General features: G+C 46.4%; 1 protein-coding gene across 4 annotated transcripts in view; it reads right to left on the bottom strand.

The window, feature by feature from the left end:
• SCMH1 (Scm polycomb group protein homolog 1) overlaps window positions 1-14,314 on the bottom strand; it is a 111,261-nt gene extending 96,947 nt beyond the window's left edge. For 3 of the 4 annotated variants that reach the window (XM_030538752.1, XM_030538755.1, XM_030538754.1), the window contains exon 1: window positions 14,240-14,314. The gene's annotated coding sequence lies outside the window, so the exon portion shown is untranslated. Of the gene's footprint in view, window positions 1-12,049; window positions 12,131-14,239 lie in introns of all 4 variants that reach the window. The other variant, XM_030538753.1, reaches the window with a different exon arrangement.
• Window positions 14,315-15,339: the final 1,025 nt, after the last annotated feature.

The raw sequence follows: 15,339 nt of genomic DNA, 5'->3' as shown, positions 1-15,339 counted from the left end.
TGGGGAAGGAGACCAGCTTCGCCGCGGTTTGCTCTCGCGTTCCCCGAACCACCCAGCAAACCTCAGGGAAGGAGACCTGCTTGCTCGGGGTTCGGGGAACGCGAGAGCAAGCTGGGGAAGGAGACCAGTTTGATTACCAGAGGCTTCCTCAGGTATGCTGGGATACCTGCTTATTCCACGGAGGTCAAGAAAAGCGCTGGTAAGTGTCTATACTTGATCACCAGCGCTGGATCCTCTACACCCAAGACAAAACGGGAGTACGGCCAGCGCTGCAAACAGGGAGTTGCAGCGCTGGTGGTGCCCTGCAGATGTGTACACCTCCTAAGTTGCAGCGCTGTAACTCCCTCACCAGGGCTGCAACTTTCTGATGTAGACAAGCCCTCAGAGGGTAGCCGTGTTAGTCTGGATCTGTAAAAGCAGCAAAGAATCCTGTAGCCATCCTGCAGCAAAAAAACTTCAGGACCAGACTTCAAAGAGAAACTGCTGAGCTTCAGTTCATCTGCAAATTTGACACCATCAGCTCAGGATTGAACAAAGACTGTGAATGGCTTGCCAATTACAGAACCAGTTTCTCCTCTCTTGGTTTTCACACCTCAACTGCTAGAACAGGGCCTCATCCTCCCTGATTGAACCGACCTCGTTATCTCTAGCTTGCTTGCTAGCATATATATACCTGCCCCTGGATATTTCCATTACATGCATCTGAGGAAGTGGGTATTCACCCACGAAAGCTCATGCTCCAAAACGTCTGTTAGTCTATAAGGTGCCACAGGATTCTTTGCTGCTTGGAGGTAGAGAATTCTGAAGAGCCCTAATGAGGGATGGTTCTAAGCCAGCGGTGGGCAAACTTTTTGGCCCGAGGGCCAAATCTGGGTATGGAAATCGTATAGTGTACCATAAATGCTCAGGAAATTGAGGGCTGGGGTGCGAGAGGGTTCCAGCTGGGGGTGTCGGGTCTTGGGTGGGGCTGCAGATGAGGAGTTAGGAGTGCAGGACAGTGCTACGGGCTGGGACCGAGGGGCTGGGACCAAGGCGCTTGAGGACAGGTGGGGGATCAGGGCTGGGGCAGGGGGTTAGGGTGTGGGAGGTGGTCAGGGATGCAGGCTCCAGGCAGCGCTTACCTCAAGCAGCTCCCAGAAGCAACAGCATGTCCCCTGTCTGGCTCTTATGCGGCAGGCACCGCCCAGCCAATGGGAGCTGTGGGGATGGCGCTCAGGGTGGGGGCAGCGTGCCTAGCCCCTGGATGCCGCTACGCGTAGGAGTCGGAGGAGGGACATGTTGCTGCTTCCAGGAGCTGCACTGAGTGGGGCCAAGCCCCCGACCCTGCTCCCTGGCAGGAGCTCGAGGGTTAGATGCAGCCCCGGGCCACAGTTTACCCACCCCTGTTCTAAGCCCAGGTTCAGAGCAAAGATCTGCCTCCAGTTGCCCTGGAGATGGGAAACACTCCACTGTGAAGACTGTCTGACATGAAGGGGATTCAGTAATCAAATCATACAAAATGAATTCCACTGTTACTGTAGATAGGGTTACAGAGGCTGCAGCTCTGTCTTTCAATTACTCTGGGGAGATTTTTTCATCTTTGGTTGTGCTGCTTAAATGATTTCCAGCACTTTGCATTGCCCTATCATTTCTCCTCCCTGGGGTTACAGGTGCCCAAGTGCCAGATCCAGATATGAAAGGAAGGTCACAAAGACTCCTCCTTGCCACAAATCCATTCAGCTGCTCTTGAAAAAGCAGCAGGTTCCTGTTTCACAGTGCTTTGCAGAGGCACTGCTGTCAGTAACCTTAGGCCCAAATCATTATTAGCTGCAGTGGGGCCCTGCCAGCACAGCTGCAGTCCAGCAGAGGCCAATCCACCAATCTTCCTGTCCCAGGGAGCAGTCTTTCTTACCACTGAGATATCAAAAGTACCTAGATGGCCTCCATTACAGCAACATCCGAGCACCTCACAATCTTAATATATTTATTCCCACAGCACACCCAGGAGGCACTCAAATATTATTTTACAGATTAAGAATTAAGCATGGAGAGACAAAGTGACTTGTGTGAGGTCACCCAGGAAGGAGGGACAAAATAGAGAACCGAACCCATGTTTCCTGAGTCCCAGGCCCTGCCTCTGGACATCCAGGTTGTAATTCAGTTTCATTTATTGAAGTTTGTTTGATGCTGGTGGGACTAACAGCCTTGAAGAATGAAGATCTGTGTCCACAGAACAGGAATAGCTTGAGCAGCAGCAGTGAAACTGTGCCCCATGCCAGTGAGTTCTATACCTAACCTGGAGGGATTGTGTCTATAAGAAGCAGGGGAATTCACTCATACCCCAAGCACTCAGATGAGACTGAACAAGGAGGCCAGTTTGGTGCCAGTCATGACTGTAAAGTTACTATCATGTAGCTGTTTTAATTTGCATTGAGCCATATGCCAAATCTTAAGCATAAATCAAAACAACCTGCAGTTTGCCCTGGAATTACTATGTGGTTCACTGGAGTCCTTTAAATACAATTCTGCCTTCGAGTGTTATGAAGGCAGAATCATGCAATAGTATCTAGAAGGCAGTTTCAGCACTATATATTAGAAGACTGTTTTAAAACGGAAGCATGAGACAAACATTTGGGCTCCATATCATCATCAAGGTGGAATGCCAACGTGCGACTGTCCTCCCTACACAGGAGGTAACCCAACACCCCGTGCGCAAAGATACAAATAGGAGAGTAGGACTGCGCCCCAAGTATCTACTCAACACACATGCTCAAGGAATTTTGTTTCATTTAATAAACCCTGCACCTATGCTTTGCAGGCCCTGTCTTATTTAAACTGTGAAGTTCATGGCAGGGAACATACAGGAGTGTGTAATGTGGCATATAAATTAGCAGTGCTATATAAATGATTCAGAATACCACTAAATTAATTATTTGAACGTAATCAAAAGAGCCCCAACAAAACTCCAGGAACTTACACATTCTTCCTAGAGATACATACAGAAGTATTTCTTGGCTCAAAAACCCTTCCAACTCACCACAAATAAAATTCTCCAACTCAGTCTTCTTATTCAAAATCACTGTCTCAGAGAAAGCCTAGGGAAAGTGAGCCCTAGTGCATGCCCCAGGAGCCAAGAAATCCAGGCTCTGCCACACCAAGCAGGTATATAACCTTCAGAGGCAAGGATTCACCTCTGAAAAGGAGAGATTACTCTCCTTGGGCAGTAACTGGAGTTCTTCGAGATGTGTGTCCTTATGTATCCGTGCATTCTGAAAATATCATGGATAGATCAGGTAACCAACAAAACAGCATTGGAAATTATTGGAACCGAGCAAATGCTAGTCAGAGAGCTTATGAAAACAAAGTTTCAATTTGCAGGGCACATTTTAAGAGGTTCAGCAGGTGATGAATGTTTATGGGCACTGGAAGTGAAAACAGATGGCAGAAGAACACAAGGCAAAAAAAGAAGTTGGATGGATGATGTAGGATGAAGTTGGATGGATGGGAAGATTGAAAAGGACTAGTCATCCACAAAGAGACTAGCAGAGGATTGTAACAAATGGGCTACCATGGTTGCAAACCTCTGGTAATGAAGATACCACATAAAACAACGGGGCATGAAAATGTCTGGAGCAAGTGTGGAGGCTGAATGGGCACTGTTACCAAAAATCTCCACACACCTGAAATGGAGTACCCTCAGGGACACTACTCAAAGAATACCCTTGTACCAGATCTCTTTTTTGAACCTGGGAGATGTTAGTGCAAATGCTGAAGATGATTGTAGGTGCTAGGGTATCACATGGGGTGCGTGGAAGCCATTCAAGGTAGCCAGAACCAGCCTGTCCCTGATTGCATGTAGCAGAGCCAAACGGATGACAGACCTGCTATTGCTGATACCAAAGAGGAGAGCCTCGGTTGCTGTTTCAAGGGCAGAAGAGATGCAGAAGTCCAACTCCTGACAAAGCAGGAGGGGGACAGGGGAACAGCCCACCCAACAAGCCTAGAGCAGAAACCATGCCACACTTTCACACACTAGACCTTGCCTAATCTATTATCTCACCAGAAGGAGCAGCAAGGACAACAGTCTGATCACACCAGAACAGAGCCCCTGCCAATGACAGCGGAGCCCAGCCAAGAGAAGAAGGGGAGCTTGGAGGACCCCAGACAGACCCCAGAGAGTGGGGGAGCAAAACCAGTGAGTATATGTGTATATACATACACACACACACACACACACACACACACACACACACACACCTTAATTTTATTTTCTCAGTCACACAGAGCTGTAGTAATACATCTATGCCTCTTGGGAGAAGAAACAGGGAGCTGCAGCAGCACCAGTCCAGGGAAGTCCAAATGAGCTCAGAGAAGATTTCTGTTATCAATTGCTATTTGCATTTCATATTGCATAGAATTAACTTTGGTTTGTCTTGTTACTTAGGAAGCTGGGATCCCAGAATTCAACATCTTGAGTCTACTGAAACAGGCGAAATTGTCTCTGGAATCTGTTGAGTTTGTGTGTGAAGAGAAGTCCAGCAACACGCAAACAATACTTGAAGATTCCAACACAGAAAACAAGTGTCCCTGTGTGCCACTTAATTACTCTATCCCAACAGCACACACCACATCTAGCAGAACAGCGCTGAATGGCAATTCTTAGCCAGTCCCTGTGAGAAAACCCAAACTGATTACTCAGGACTAATTGCAAGGATCAAGGAGTTAGTTTGTTCTGTGAGTGTGAAAGGACAAGAGTTTGGAAACTGACCAAAATAAAAATAAATCACACATGGCACTCAATTCTCTACGAAGTGTGGCTCTACGTAGTCTTACTTTGACTAATGTAAGTGCAGTAGATGTCAATGAAAAAAAACCATGACCACAAGCAACCAAAATCTCATCCTGTAGCTGCGAAAGAACACACAGAGTATGACCAACAAGGAAAAAATATACTGTTACACAGCACAGTGCTTGACTTACAACAACCTGCGAGATATTCTGTACAGTTTATAAAACCACAAAATATAAGAGGGCATTTACTGATATTTCAGCTGACATGAACATGCAGTAACTGAACAGGTTCAATATGAGAAGAGTTCTTTAGTCTGAGGCAGCATGTGCTAGTATCACTGAATGTTTACCACAGTAAATGAAAATTAAAGCTGTCTCAACAATGCAGAAGAGTGCAAGCTCAGTGTGATGATAGATAAATCAAGATCATCAAGCAACCACTTGGCCCTCCTGTGAGACTGAGAACAATAACGAGGCTACCCAGTTTTAAAACCACTTTCTTTCTGGTGCTGAATGCAAGGACAATATCAAATTCTTTGGGACAGTCTGAGGCATAGTCAATTCACTGAAGCCTTCCTGAAGCAGAGCAACTATTTTGTTTGCATCTGTTGAAGAAACTGCCATGCTGGGGGGGAAATGCGTGGAGTAGTTTTGACTTCATTGCAATCTCCTCATCTGGCACTGCTGCAGTCACAGACTGGAGATATAACATGACATGACAAGACAGTGGGGTCTGTCACCTACAGAGAGTCTTCAGCAAGTTTGATGTCCTTTGTAACTCCTAAGAATCAAGGACTCAACAAGAGTTGTGAGTGTAAAGACATAGTTGATCACAGTTGATGAGTATTGACAAGCTGTCATTGCTATCCACTGGATGACATCAAATCAGGTATCTATAAAAGGCACCACCAATGCCTATCCTCCACTACACAAACATTTCAGTGAGGACTTCATGGACAACAGAGATGCAGAACACTGTGCCAAGTGCAGTGATCTTAAAAGCATTCTGACCTCCAGTGATTTGGTGCACAACTTAGGAATCATGAGAGACATTGCTTCTGAACTGGTATTCAGATAGATGCAAATTAAAAAAAAGAGTAACATCTGGTGGAAGCTGACATACTGCTGCCAGCACAGATTCCAGTGTTTGCTTCAGTGGCTGACACCTCAGGACCCTGTGTGGAGCATACAGGACAGGCTATGTCACTTTGAAATATCAAACTGCACCACTGAACATGCTTAAATTCATAATGCACAGTTATGCAGGAGTCTAGCTAACACCACAGAAAGTAGGTCAATGAGTATAAGGGCCTCCAATGCTTGGACATCTGTCTGAAGTGTATGCAGAATAGTCACTTGTCAAAGCTACCGCAGATACCAAGAGTTATGGCGTTATAACATGGATATACTCTATGTGGACAGCAAAGAAATAAGTTTTTGCAGGAAATTGAGCATATGCAAAGCGGAAGAAGAATGACTGTTTAGGGCCTACAGACACTGAAAACTGCTATAGCAATGATTTCCACTGCCAAAGCTAACAACAAGAGAAAACTCGCTACCATGAACATGTACAATTGTGGCTCCAGCTTCTCACAAGACAGTCCACAATGATGCTAATGAAGTTGGATGGACCAACACTCTGAAAATCTAATCTAGGAAAATATACCAGAAATATGTCCCTTCCAACCCTAATAATCTATGATTCTGTCTCCATTTTGGTGGAAGGCACTCAGTAGATGCTACTGCACAGAACACACACAATGAAGAAGTGGTATAGTCATATTATGAATGCCTACATGTACTACTGAGAGCCTCAATACTTCCACTACAATAATACATCTGAAATGAAATCCTAACTACGCTGAAGTCAATGGCAAAACTCTCACTGATATCAACAGGGCCAAGATTTCACCCTCTCTCTCTTGTTTTGGCTTTGCAAGTAAGGAATTCACTCTCGTGCTCAGAGTTTGGGAGAATATCCCTATTTCCTCCAACTATAGAATGGATCTCAAGCTATTTCAGTTTTATATATTTCATTTCAATGTGGCACAAAAATTATCAACCAGTGACCTGAAAAACATACAGATGTTATGATATTCCCTTAGAGAGGTTATAAAAGCCTCCTTTATCCACAGATGGCAGTTAGCTGTAAATCATAAGGTTCCATAGAAAGTATATCTTCATTTTAAATGTTTATTATTGTCTCGTGAGGACTAACATTACTGTTGTTTCCTCGCCAGCAATGGCTTTATCAGTAGTAACACTAGATCATGTTTTGAAGTAACATCCAGGTGTAATTTTTAATGACATCCTGTTGGTTTAATGAAGGACATTACTTCCTGAAAACTTTATAAAAACCATATGCATTTTGACTATGAAAATATCAAGTAACACAGCAGTTCACACTATACAGCTTTAATAAAATATGTTTCACCTTTACCTGCCACTATCACTGATGACGTCAGCAGAATTCTAAGACTGTTAATTACTGTGATTAGCACAATAAGGTCCATGACTGAGACTCCTCTGTGCTACTGCAATGCATACAATAAATAACAAAATAATACTGTGCAAGAACCAGAAGCAGGCACTAGAAACACTGTAAGAGAAGTGGCAGGCGTAAGTCAAAGCCAACATAGCTTTGACATTTTAGAGTTTTTTCTCCTCTCTAGTTTCTTGGCAATATAGTGGGGGGAATTTAAAATCTATAGAAATACATAGGATAAAAAGGACTTTCTTCATCAGATTATTCATAATTTAATGAATTTAATTATTCATAATTTACTTATTCATAATTTAAATTGCAAGTTTGAGGCTGAAAGCTTTGCAGTCTCCCGTTAGTTGAACAGTAACTGTGGAGATGTTTTTCACGTGGTTCTTGTAGTTTGCAGGAACAGGACAAAAGAGCCCAGGGTCAGTGCATAAATAAGAGTGGCCAATGGATAGCAGGAACACAAGCACTAGGACCATTTACATTTTGTAAAATATCATTTTTTAGAAAGGAGATTCTGTGTAACCACTTCATTCCAACTCCATCATCTTCCCTTTCTGGTCACTATCCCATTGACTAGATACACACCCCTCATGTAATATGCAAACATGCAACATTTCTCATGCAGAGTCCTATAGCTCTGTGGTGACTGAACAAGAAAACCCATGTTACGTAAAAAGATGGGACAAAGATTGATCAAAAAGATGCCCCCTAAGAAGAGAGACAAAAACATCTCACCCTCTGCAGTGGTGGGTGTTGCTGCAGAAAGTGAGTTGCCAAGAACAAAATCCACAGTGTCTCCCAGAAAGACATTATGGGAAAGGGAATGCTCGCTCAGAATGTCTAGCCTGATCCACATGCTGTAAACCTTGAGATACACGCTAATCTCCAAGCATTGAACACTGGGGACTGGCCAGTTCTAGAGAGTTAAAGGCAACTACTACGCAGCAGCATGGCAGGAGGTGGGCTGTTTGTATGTTTCTGGGGAAGAGTATGTTTCCGGCCAATGCAAGGCAGTGCCAGAGCTGGATACTTGCCTAGAGTGAGTCCTACTGGTCCACATTCCCCTGCAGAGAACATACCTCTTCCCAGCCAGCCCTCATACAGGGCTCCACCTCCCTCTGTTTGCTGGCTCTTTGCTTGGAAAACAGCAGGGATACTGGGAAGGCAGGTAAAGGCAGAGTTTCCGGTACAGGGCCCAGGGAGGATGTGCTAGTACCCTTGTCAAGAGACAGTGGATAGGGAGCATTAGGCTCTCTGGCAGCAGGAAAGGTGAATCGCTAGGTGTACTACTATTTGGAATGCAAGGGGCTGGGGGCGGAGGAGATGATGACTTATTTGGAGCTGGGAAGGAGAGATGGCTTTGAAAAAGGAAATATGGCAGGGCTGCTGTCCAGGGGGAGGTAGATGAAAACAAAGACTGAAGCAGAGTTCTCACAGCTCTGATCTCCCAACACTCTATGGATGAGGACACTCATTCTAAGGGTTAATCAACCACTGGCCATATACTCTTCATGGTTTAATTAACCCCATGGTTGAACTACATGAAGGCAAGAGAGACATGGCTGATATGTTGTTATGGGTTCTATACAAACGTAGTTTTGGGTCAGGACTTGCAGAGCCCAGTTTTCAATGTGGACTGCAGCGTTCAGACACCAAAACTGAAAGAAGCACCAGATGTTTCCTTTAACACACACAAGCAGCTAGTATGCACAGCTGTAATCCTTGCTGCAAAATAACTACGCTTCCTAGTGTCCTTCCCAGCACCACAGACATCAATAACACATTAGGGGGAAGCCAGAACGATTCCACTGGGATTGCATTGCACTGCATCTGCCCTCAGCATGCTCTCCAAACAGCAGTAAATATGGCTCCAGCAATGCATGAATTGGAACAGCTCCCTTGATAATATATTGACCTGAAGGAGCCCCACACAGTCTTTGGCACATTGTCAGGAGAACCAAGAGTGGAGAAGAACTGTGTATTTCTGAATGGGAGGATAGCTGAGTTTTACATATTTGCAGTGACACTAACAGCTCCATTCCTGTAACATAGCAAAGCTCAAAAAACAACCCCCCAGGAGATTTCTGGATTCCTCATGTTATGTCATGCAGGCATGCACAAAAGCTAATTAAAGTACAGCCACAGGGACTAAGCAGGTCAGCTGTCGGACATTTGCAAAAAGTGTTTGTGCATTTAGATCATATTCATAGAATCACAGAATATCAGAGTTGGAAGGGACCTCAGGAGGTCATCTAGTCCAACCCCCTGCTCAAAGCATGACCAATCCCCAGATAGATTTTTGCCCCAATCCCTAAATGGCCCCCTCAAGGATTGAACTCACAATCATGGGTTGAGCAGGCCAATGCTCAAACCACTGAGCTATCCCTCCCCCCATATTGATGCTATTTGATTGGCAGCATGAATAAAGTTTAGAGAGAGAGGTGTTAGGTCTAGTGGCACAAGCACAGACCTGGAAGACAGGAACTCCAGAGTTTTACTTTCAACTCTGACATAAATGCCTTCTCTGGCCTTGGCAAATCAATTGATCTCTGTGCCTCAGTTTCCTTATCACCAAAGGAAAGATAATACTGACCTGTTACCTACTGCACAGTGGAGTTGTGAGGATTATTTAAAACTTATTATGAGGAAAAACTCAGTAAAAGCATGAAGTATCCTTCTGCTCTTTTGGGCAAATTTATCACAGATCGACTACCCTACAAACCGAGATTCCCTGTCTATCCACAAAATGGGTGAAGCCCCGTCCATAGTGAGGCCAACTTCTCCACTAACTTGAAAAATGGGAGAGTTAAAAACCAACAGATTCAAAATTTGCCCTTCTCATCAAAAAATGTAGCTGAATTTCAGCTGCATTCCCTGAATACCCAGTGCAATGGGAAAAATAGACAAGAAAAGAAAAAGAAGCGGACAAAGTTGAAAATATTAATGTTATGAGAAACTCAGACATATCAAATTCTCAGTTATGATGGCACCAAAGTGCAAGTTCACATACTTAGCAACGGGTAGCATATGGCTCCAGATTCTGAAAATAAGAGTGGTTCATGTAACAAGCACAGGCCTCTGCATAAAAACACAGCTCAGCACACAGGTATGTGAATTTCGCAGCCTGACAAAACATATATTTGGTCTGCTTTGTAGGACAGCAGTCACACACATTTTAAAGGTGCATAAAACAAGGCCATCCAGAGCTACAGTCCTCCTCTCCCCTACGGATGCTCAACTAGTTTGTTTACATGCACTTTTACTGTTTTCTTTCTTCATTGTTTTCCCCCAAAATCTGATCAGTGCTCTTTCCACCCCTTTGTCTCAAGCTTTTCTTGTGTTACTTCTACATAAAGTAAAAAGATAAAAGGTGTAGCTCATTTCTCCCCCCTCCCAACCCAAAAAATATTCCCCATAGTTCAAAAGTCAGTTAGTTGGTGAATACCAACACTTTGCCATTCTACAGCACCTTTCATCCAAGGACGTCAAGGCATTTGATAAACACTGCTTCCAGACAGCTAAGTCAAAGTTACGTATTATCCCCATTTTATACGTCAGGAATCCAAGACAGAGAGGGTGAAACAACTTGCCCAAAGATATAGAGCCAGCAATGGCTGACTCACTCTTTTGCTCTAACCTCTGGACATATCTTGTGGGTTTTTGGGGAGAGGTTTCTTTTTCTTTTTTTAATAAAGTGAATTCAGTCTCATGCTTGCTGTTTTGAAATAAGAATATAAAGTTATTAACAACAGACATGGACTCCTCCTGAAGTGAAAAGTTATGGTTAATGGAGCTGTGAGGTAAATACTGACCAAGAAGAATTTGAGGTCAATATCTGCCTCAAGGGAAAACAAACTTTGATGTTCAAAAAAACCAAACCAAATAAAAATATGTATTGTTATGTTACATACACTCTTACCTATTGTAATGGACTGACTTATTAGTATGTGCACCACACTCTCTATTGGATGGCTTTAGAATTACCCAAGTGTGCGTCAGAGATCTTATAATGCTACAGCTAATGGTAACTGTCCTTTAGCTCAAGTGGTAGAAATCTGTGTTTTCAGAGCAGGAGATGAGTTCTAGCCTTACTGTCTTTGTGAAATTCTATATGGCTTTGATGACGATCACAAAATCCTTGGTGCGTTGATCATACTATGTTCCAAATGTCTTGAGCTAGAATATCTGGAAATCTTCATCACGGTCAGGATGGGAAAAGTGTGAAACACACATTCAAATGGGAAAATGAAGCTGGAGGTCCAGAAAAAGCTATTGTCCTTTTTTGAGAGGTGACTCTCTGCAACTAGTTAGCAGGTACTTATTTATATATGAAACTGGATTGATAAACACTCTTCCTGACCAGTGTTACCGATTTCCAAAAAGATAAACAGAAACTGTCATCACATGGATTTTTTTAGCCAGTATGAGGCAGGATTTATCATATGAACAACAACAACAAAAGTAAACAATACTATATTGCAAAGGCCAAAATAGTCAAGCTTCAGTAGCCTAAAGTTAGGCTTTGATCTCCATATTTTAGGCACCTAAATAATTGACCTGACTTTCAGAAGTGCGGAACACCCACAACTTCCACTGAGGTCAAAGGAAGCTGAGGTACCCAGCAATTCTGAAAATAAGACTTAACCATTCAGACTTGAAAATACTGGCATAATTCTACACAGCAGCTTCAAAAAAAATGTAAACTAAACCTCAATGACATGCAGCAGCAAATTTGACACTATGTTTATTTTTAAACATCTTGCTATTTATACAACAGTCTCAAACCTTTTCTTGCTCTGCTTCCAGTTCTGTCAGAGTGCATCATTCTGAGGGTTGTGGAAGGATCAGATGTTTTCCTATAGATACCTTTCAAAGGGTAAACAAAGAAAAGCCCCAAGGGATAGTAATTATGGGATTTATCTGCCCAGTCACTGGGATTACCCTTTACGTCACACCAGAAATGCCTCAGGAGTAAGGGGCCACATTTTTCAATGATAGATATTCCAGCACCATCCTCTACTTGTTCATTTTTATATTGTGCTACATTGAGAGGAGTACTTCAGCAACATCCCAAAGCATCCACATAGAGAGAAAGAAGCAGAAAACTGCCTGGGAATTTCCTGTGATCTCCCCAGTTTAAAAAGACAACAGTGTGGCCTGCTGGTTACTGTACTGTCTTTGGCAGGTCATTTCACCTCTCGCTGTCTTGTTTTTCTCCTCCTGTGAACCAGGGATAATACTACTCACCCACTTTCCATGAGATTGTGAGGTATAATTATTTTCCATGAAGCACTCTGAGAGCCTTGAATAAAAGCTGCCATATAAACACTAAGTATTATTACTGAATTAATTTATACATCCATCTAACTAAGCACTTATAAGGCCCTCATCCTCACACTGTCAGAGCACCTCCCCAAATTAATAAAAAGAACAATAAATAAGTCACAGGCAGCTGGTCGCCTCCAATCTTCCCCCTGAAATATATTTTACTAACAGCCCAAGCTTTTTTTAGATAGCTATATGCAGATCTTGCTAAGTAAAACACAGCAAACTCTAGATTCTAAGCCAGCTTTTGATACCCACAGTTGATCAAATAAATATCAAAAACACCAGCAAATCTGAAGAATACTGAAATGACAACTATATCAAACCAATCATCAACTGCACTGCTTGCTCCATCCAAATTCCCTTCCCCTGGCTGTGTTAATACAGTTCAACTTATTTCTTTATGAGTCTTGCTTTGGACTTGAACCTGGTCCCAGAAAGGAAAGCCTGAAGTTTTATCCACAAGGCCATCCTGCCTCGCCTAGGTTTAAAAAAAAATAACACTCAGTTCTGACTAGTCAGATATTGGGAGTTTAGCAAAAGCAAACACCTTCTGAAATTTAACTCTATCAGGGCTATAATACAGAAGCACACACTGTAGCAATGACAATCAAGCAACAGGTGGCAGCTGTTATACTGTACTTTAGGCTTCCTCTAGCATCAGAAATTGAGCAAGACGGTACTAAATTACCGTGTAGAACGGTGCAATACATATAATGTATGTACACGACATGCAGTGCCTAGTGCACATACACACAACAAATATTAAACTTTTTTTTTTTTTTTACAGAAAGAGTATTAAAGTGTAAGTACAGAAAGAGGCCCCACTCCTGCAAGTTTTTCCATGCCTGAACAGAGCATCCACGAAGGCAATAGGGATTGCCAACAGAAGTATCCTACAGGACTGGGTCACAGTCTGGAAGGAATCATGAGTTCTCAGCTTGACCTTCTCTCTTCTCTTGTAAAAAACAAACAAACCTCCCACCCTCCTTAAAAGCTTTGCATTTAATTATGGCTGAAAACTAGCTAACTTCCATGGCACGAAAAATGATGTCTCCATGTCCTGCTCTTTTATCTTCCCAGAGTTAAGACAACAGGGCAGAGCTGCTGTCAGAACTGCAACAACACAAGCCACAAGCAAGATCTAGGAAGTGCTGGGGCAGAACAGACAGGGCTGTCGGTTCAAGGCTGTGGGAAGTCAGGAAAACACTGATGTATGGAGCAATGCTCTGCAGCCCCCACACTCCCGTTTGGAAGAACTCCGCGATTCTCCAGGACAGCCTGGGCCAGGTGAGGGTCCCCCCAGCCTGGGCTGGGTCGCCCTTTGCACCCCCTCTTGGGGTTCTTCGGGGAGGCGGCTCCAGACTGGGCCTGCGCTCGGGGCCAGGGGCAGACACCATCCCGGGGAGGGACCGCTCCAGGCTGGGCGCTCGCAGCCCGCCTGACAGGGGCCTGGGGACGGGCGGGCGGCCGGGCGGGCCCGCGCTGGGAGCCCCTGACGGGGGGCCGGGCCGGGCCAGGCCGGGTGTCTGCGCGCCCGGTTCCCCGCCCAGCCCCGAGGCAGCCCAGGCGCTGCCTGCTGGCCCGAGCGCTCCCCGGAAGAACCCGGGCACAGGCGCTGCCCGAGCCGCGCGCCCGCCGCCCCCTCACCTGCGCGGCCGCCGAGCCTGGGGCTGCTCAGTCCCTCGCCGCCGCCATGTTTCCGATGCGCAGCGCAGGGAGGGAGGCAGCGGAGCCGCCGAGCCCGGCCAACGCCGCCCCCTGCCGCCCGGGGGACAGCAGGAGCCGGGGGGCGCGAGGGGAGGCGGCTGTGGAGACCCACTGGGCACGGCCCTCGGGTCCCGCCCGCCTGCCCCCGGCACGGCCCCTCCCCCGGGCACCCCTGGTTACCCCCATCTCCCCCACACAGCCCCCTCCCCCGGGCACCCCTGGTTACCCCCCTCTCCCCCCCGCTACCCCATCTCCCCCCACACAGCCCCCTCCCCCCCGGGCACCCCTGGTTACCCCCCTCTCCCCCCCGCTACCCCATCTCCCCCCACACAGCCCCCTCCCCCCCGGGCACCCCTGGTTACCCCCATCTCCCCCCCCCGCTACCCCATCTCCCCCCACACAGCCCCCTCCCCCCCGGGCACCCCTGGTTACCCCCCTCTCCCCCCCGCTACCCCATCTCCCCCCACACAGCCCCCTCCCCCCCGGGCACCCCTGGTTACCCCCATCTCCCCCCCCGCTACCCCATCTCCCCCCACACAGCCCCCTCCCCCCCGGGCACCCCTGGTTACCCCCATCTCCCCCACACAGCCCCCTCCCCCTGGGCACCCCTGGTTACCCCCATCTCCCCCACACAGCCCCCTCCCCCCTGGGCACCCCTGGTTACCCCCATCTCCCACCACACAGCCCCCTCCTCCCTGGGCACCCCTGGTTACCCCTATCTTCCCTCCGCTAGCCCCCATCTTCCCCCACACAGCCCCCTCCTCCCTGGGCACCCCTGGTTACCCCCATCTTCCTCCCGCTACCTCATCTCCCCCCACACAGCCCCCTCCTCCCTGGGCACCCCTGGTTATTCCCATCTTCCCCCCGCTGCCCCCATCACCCCCCACACAGCCCCCTCCTCCCTGGGCACCCCTGGTTACCCCATCTTCCCCCTGCTATCCCCATCTTCCCCCACACAGCCCCCTCCTCCCGGGACACCCCTGGTTACCCCCATCTTCTCCCCGCTACCCGCATCTCCCTCCACACAGCCCCCTCCTCCC

This window comes from Gopherus evgoodei, chromosome 20, assembly GCF_007399415.2.
Source record: "Gopherus evgoodei ecotype Sinaloan lineage chromosome 20, rGopEvg1_v1.p, whole genome shotgun sequence".
Lineage (NCBI taxonomy): Eukaryota > Metazoa > Chordata > Testudines > Testudinidae > Gopherus > Gopherus evgoodei.
The sequence above is the reverse complement of the archived record's forward strand: the minus strand, read 5'-3'. Positions and strand labels throughout refer to the sequence as shown.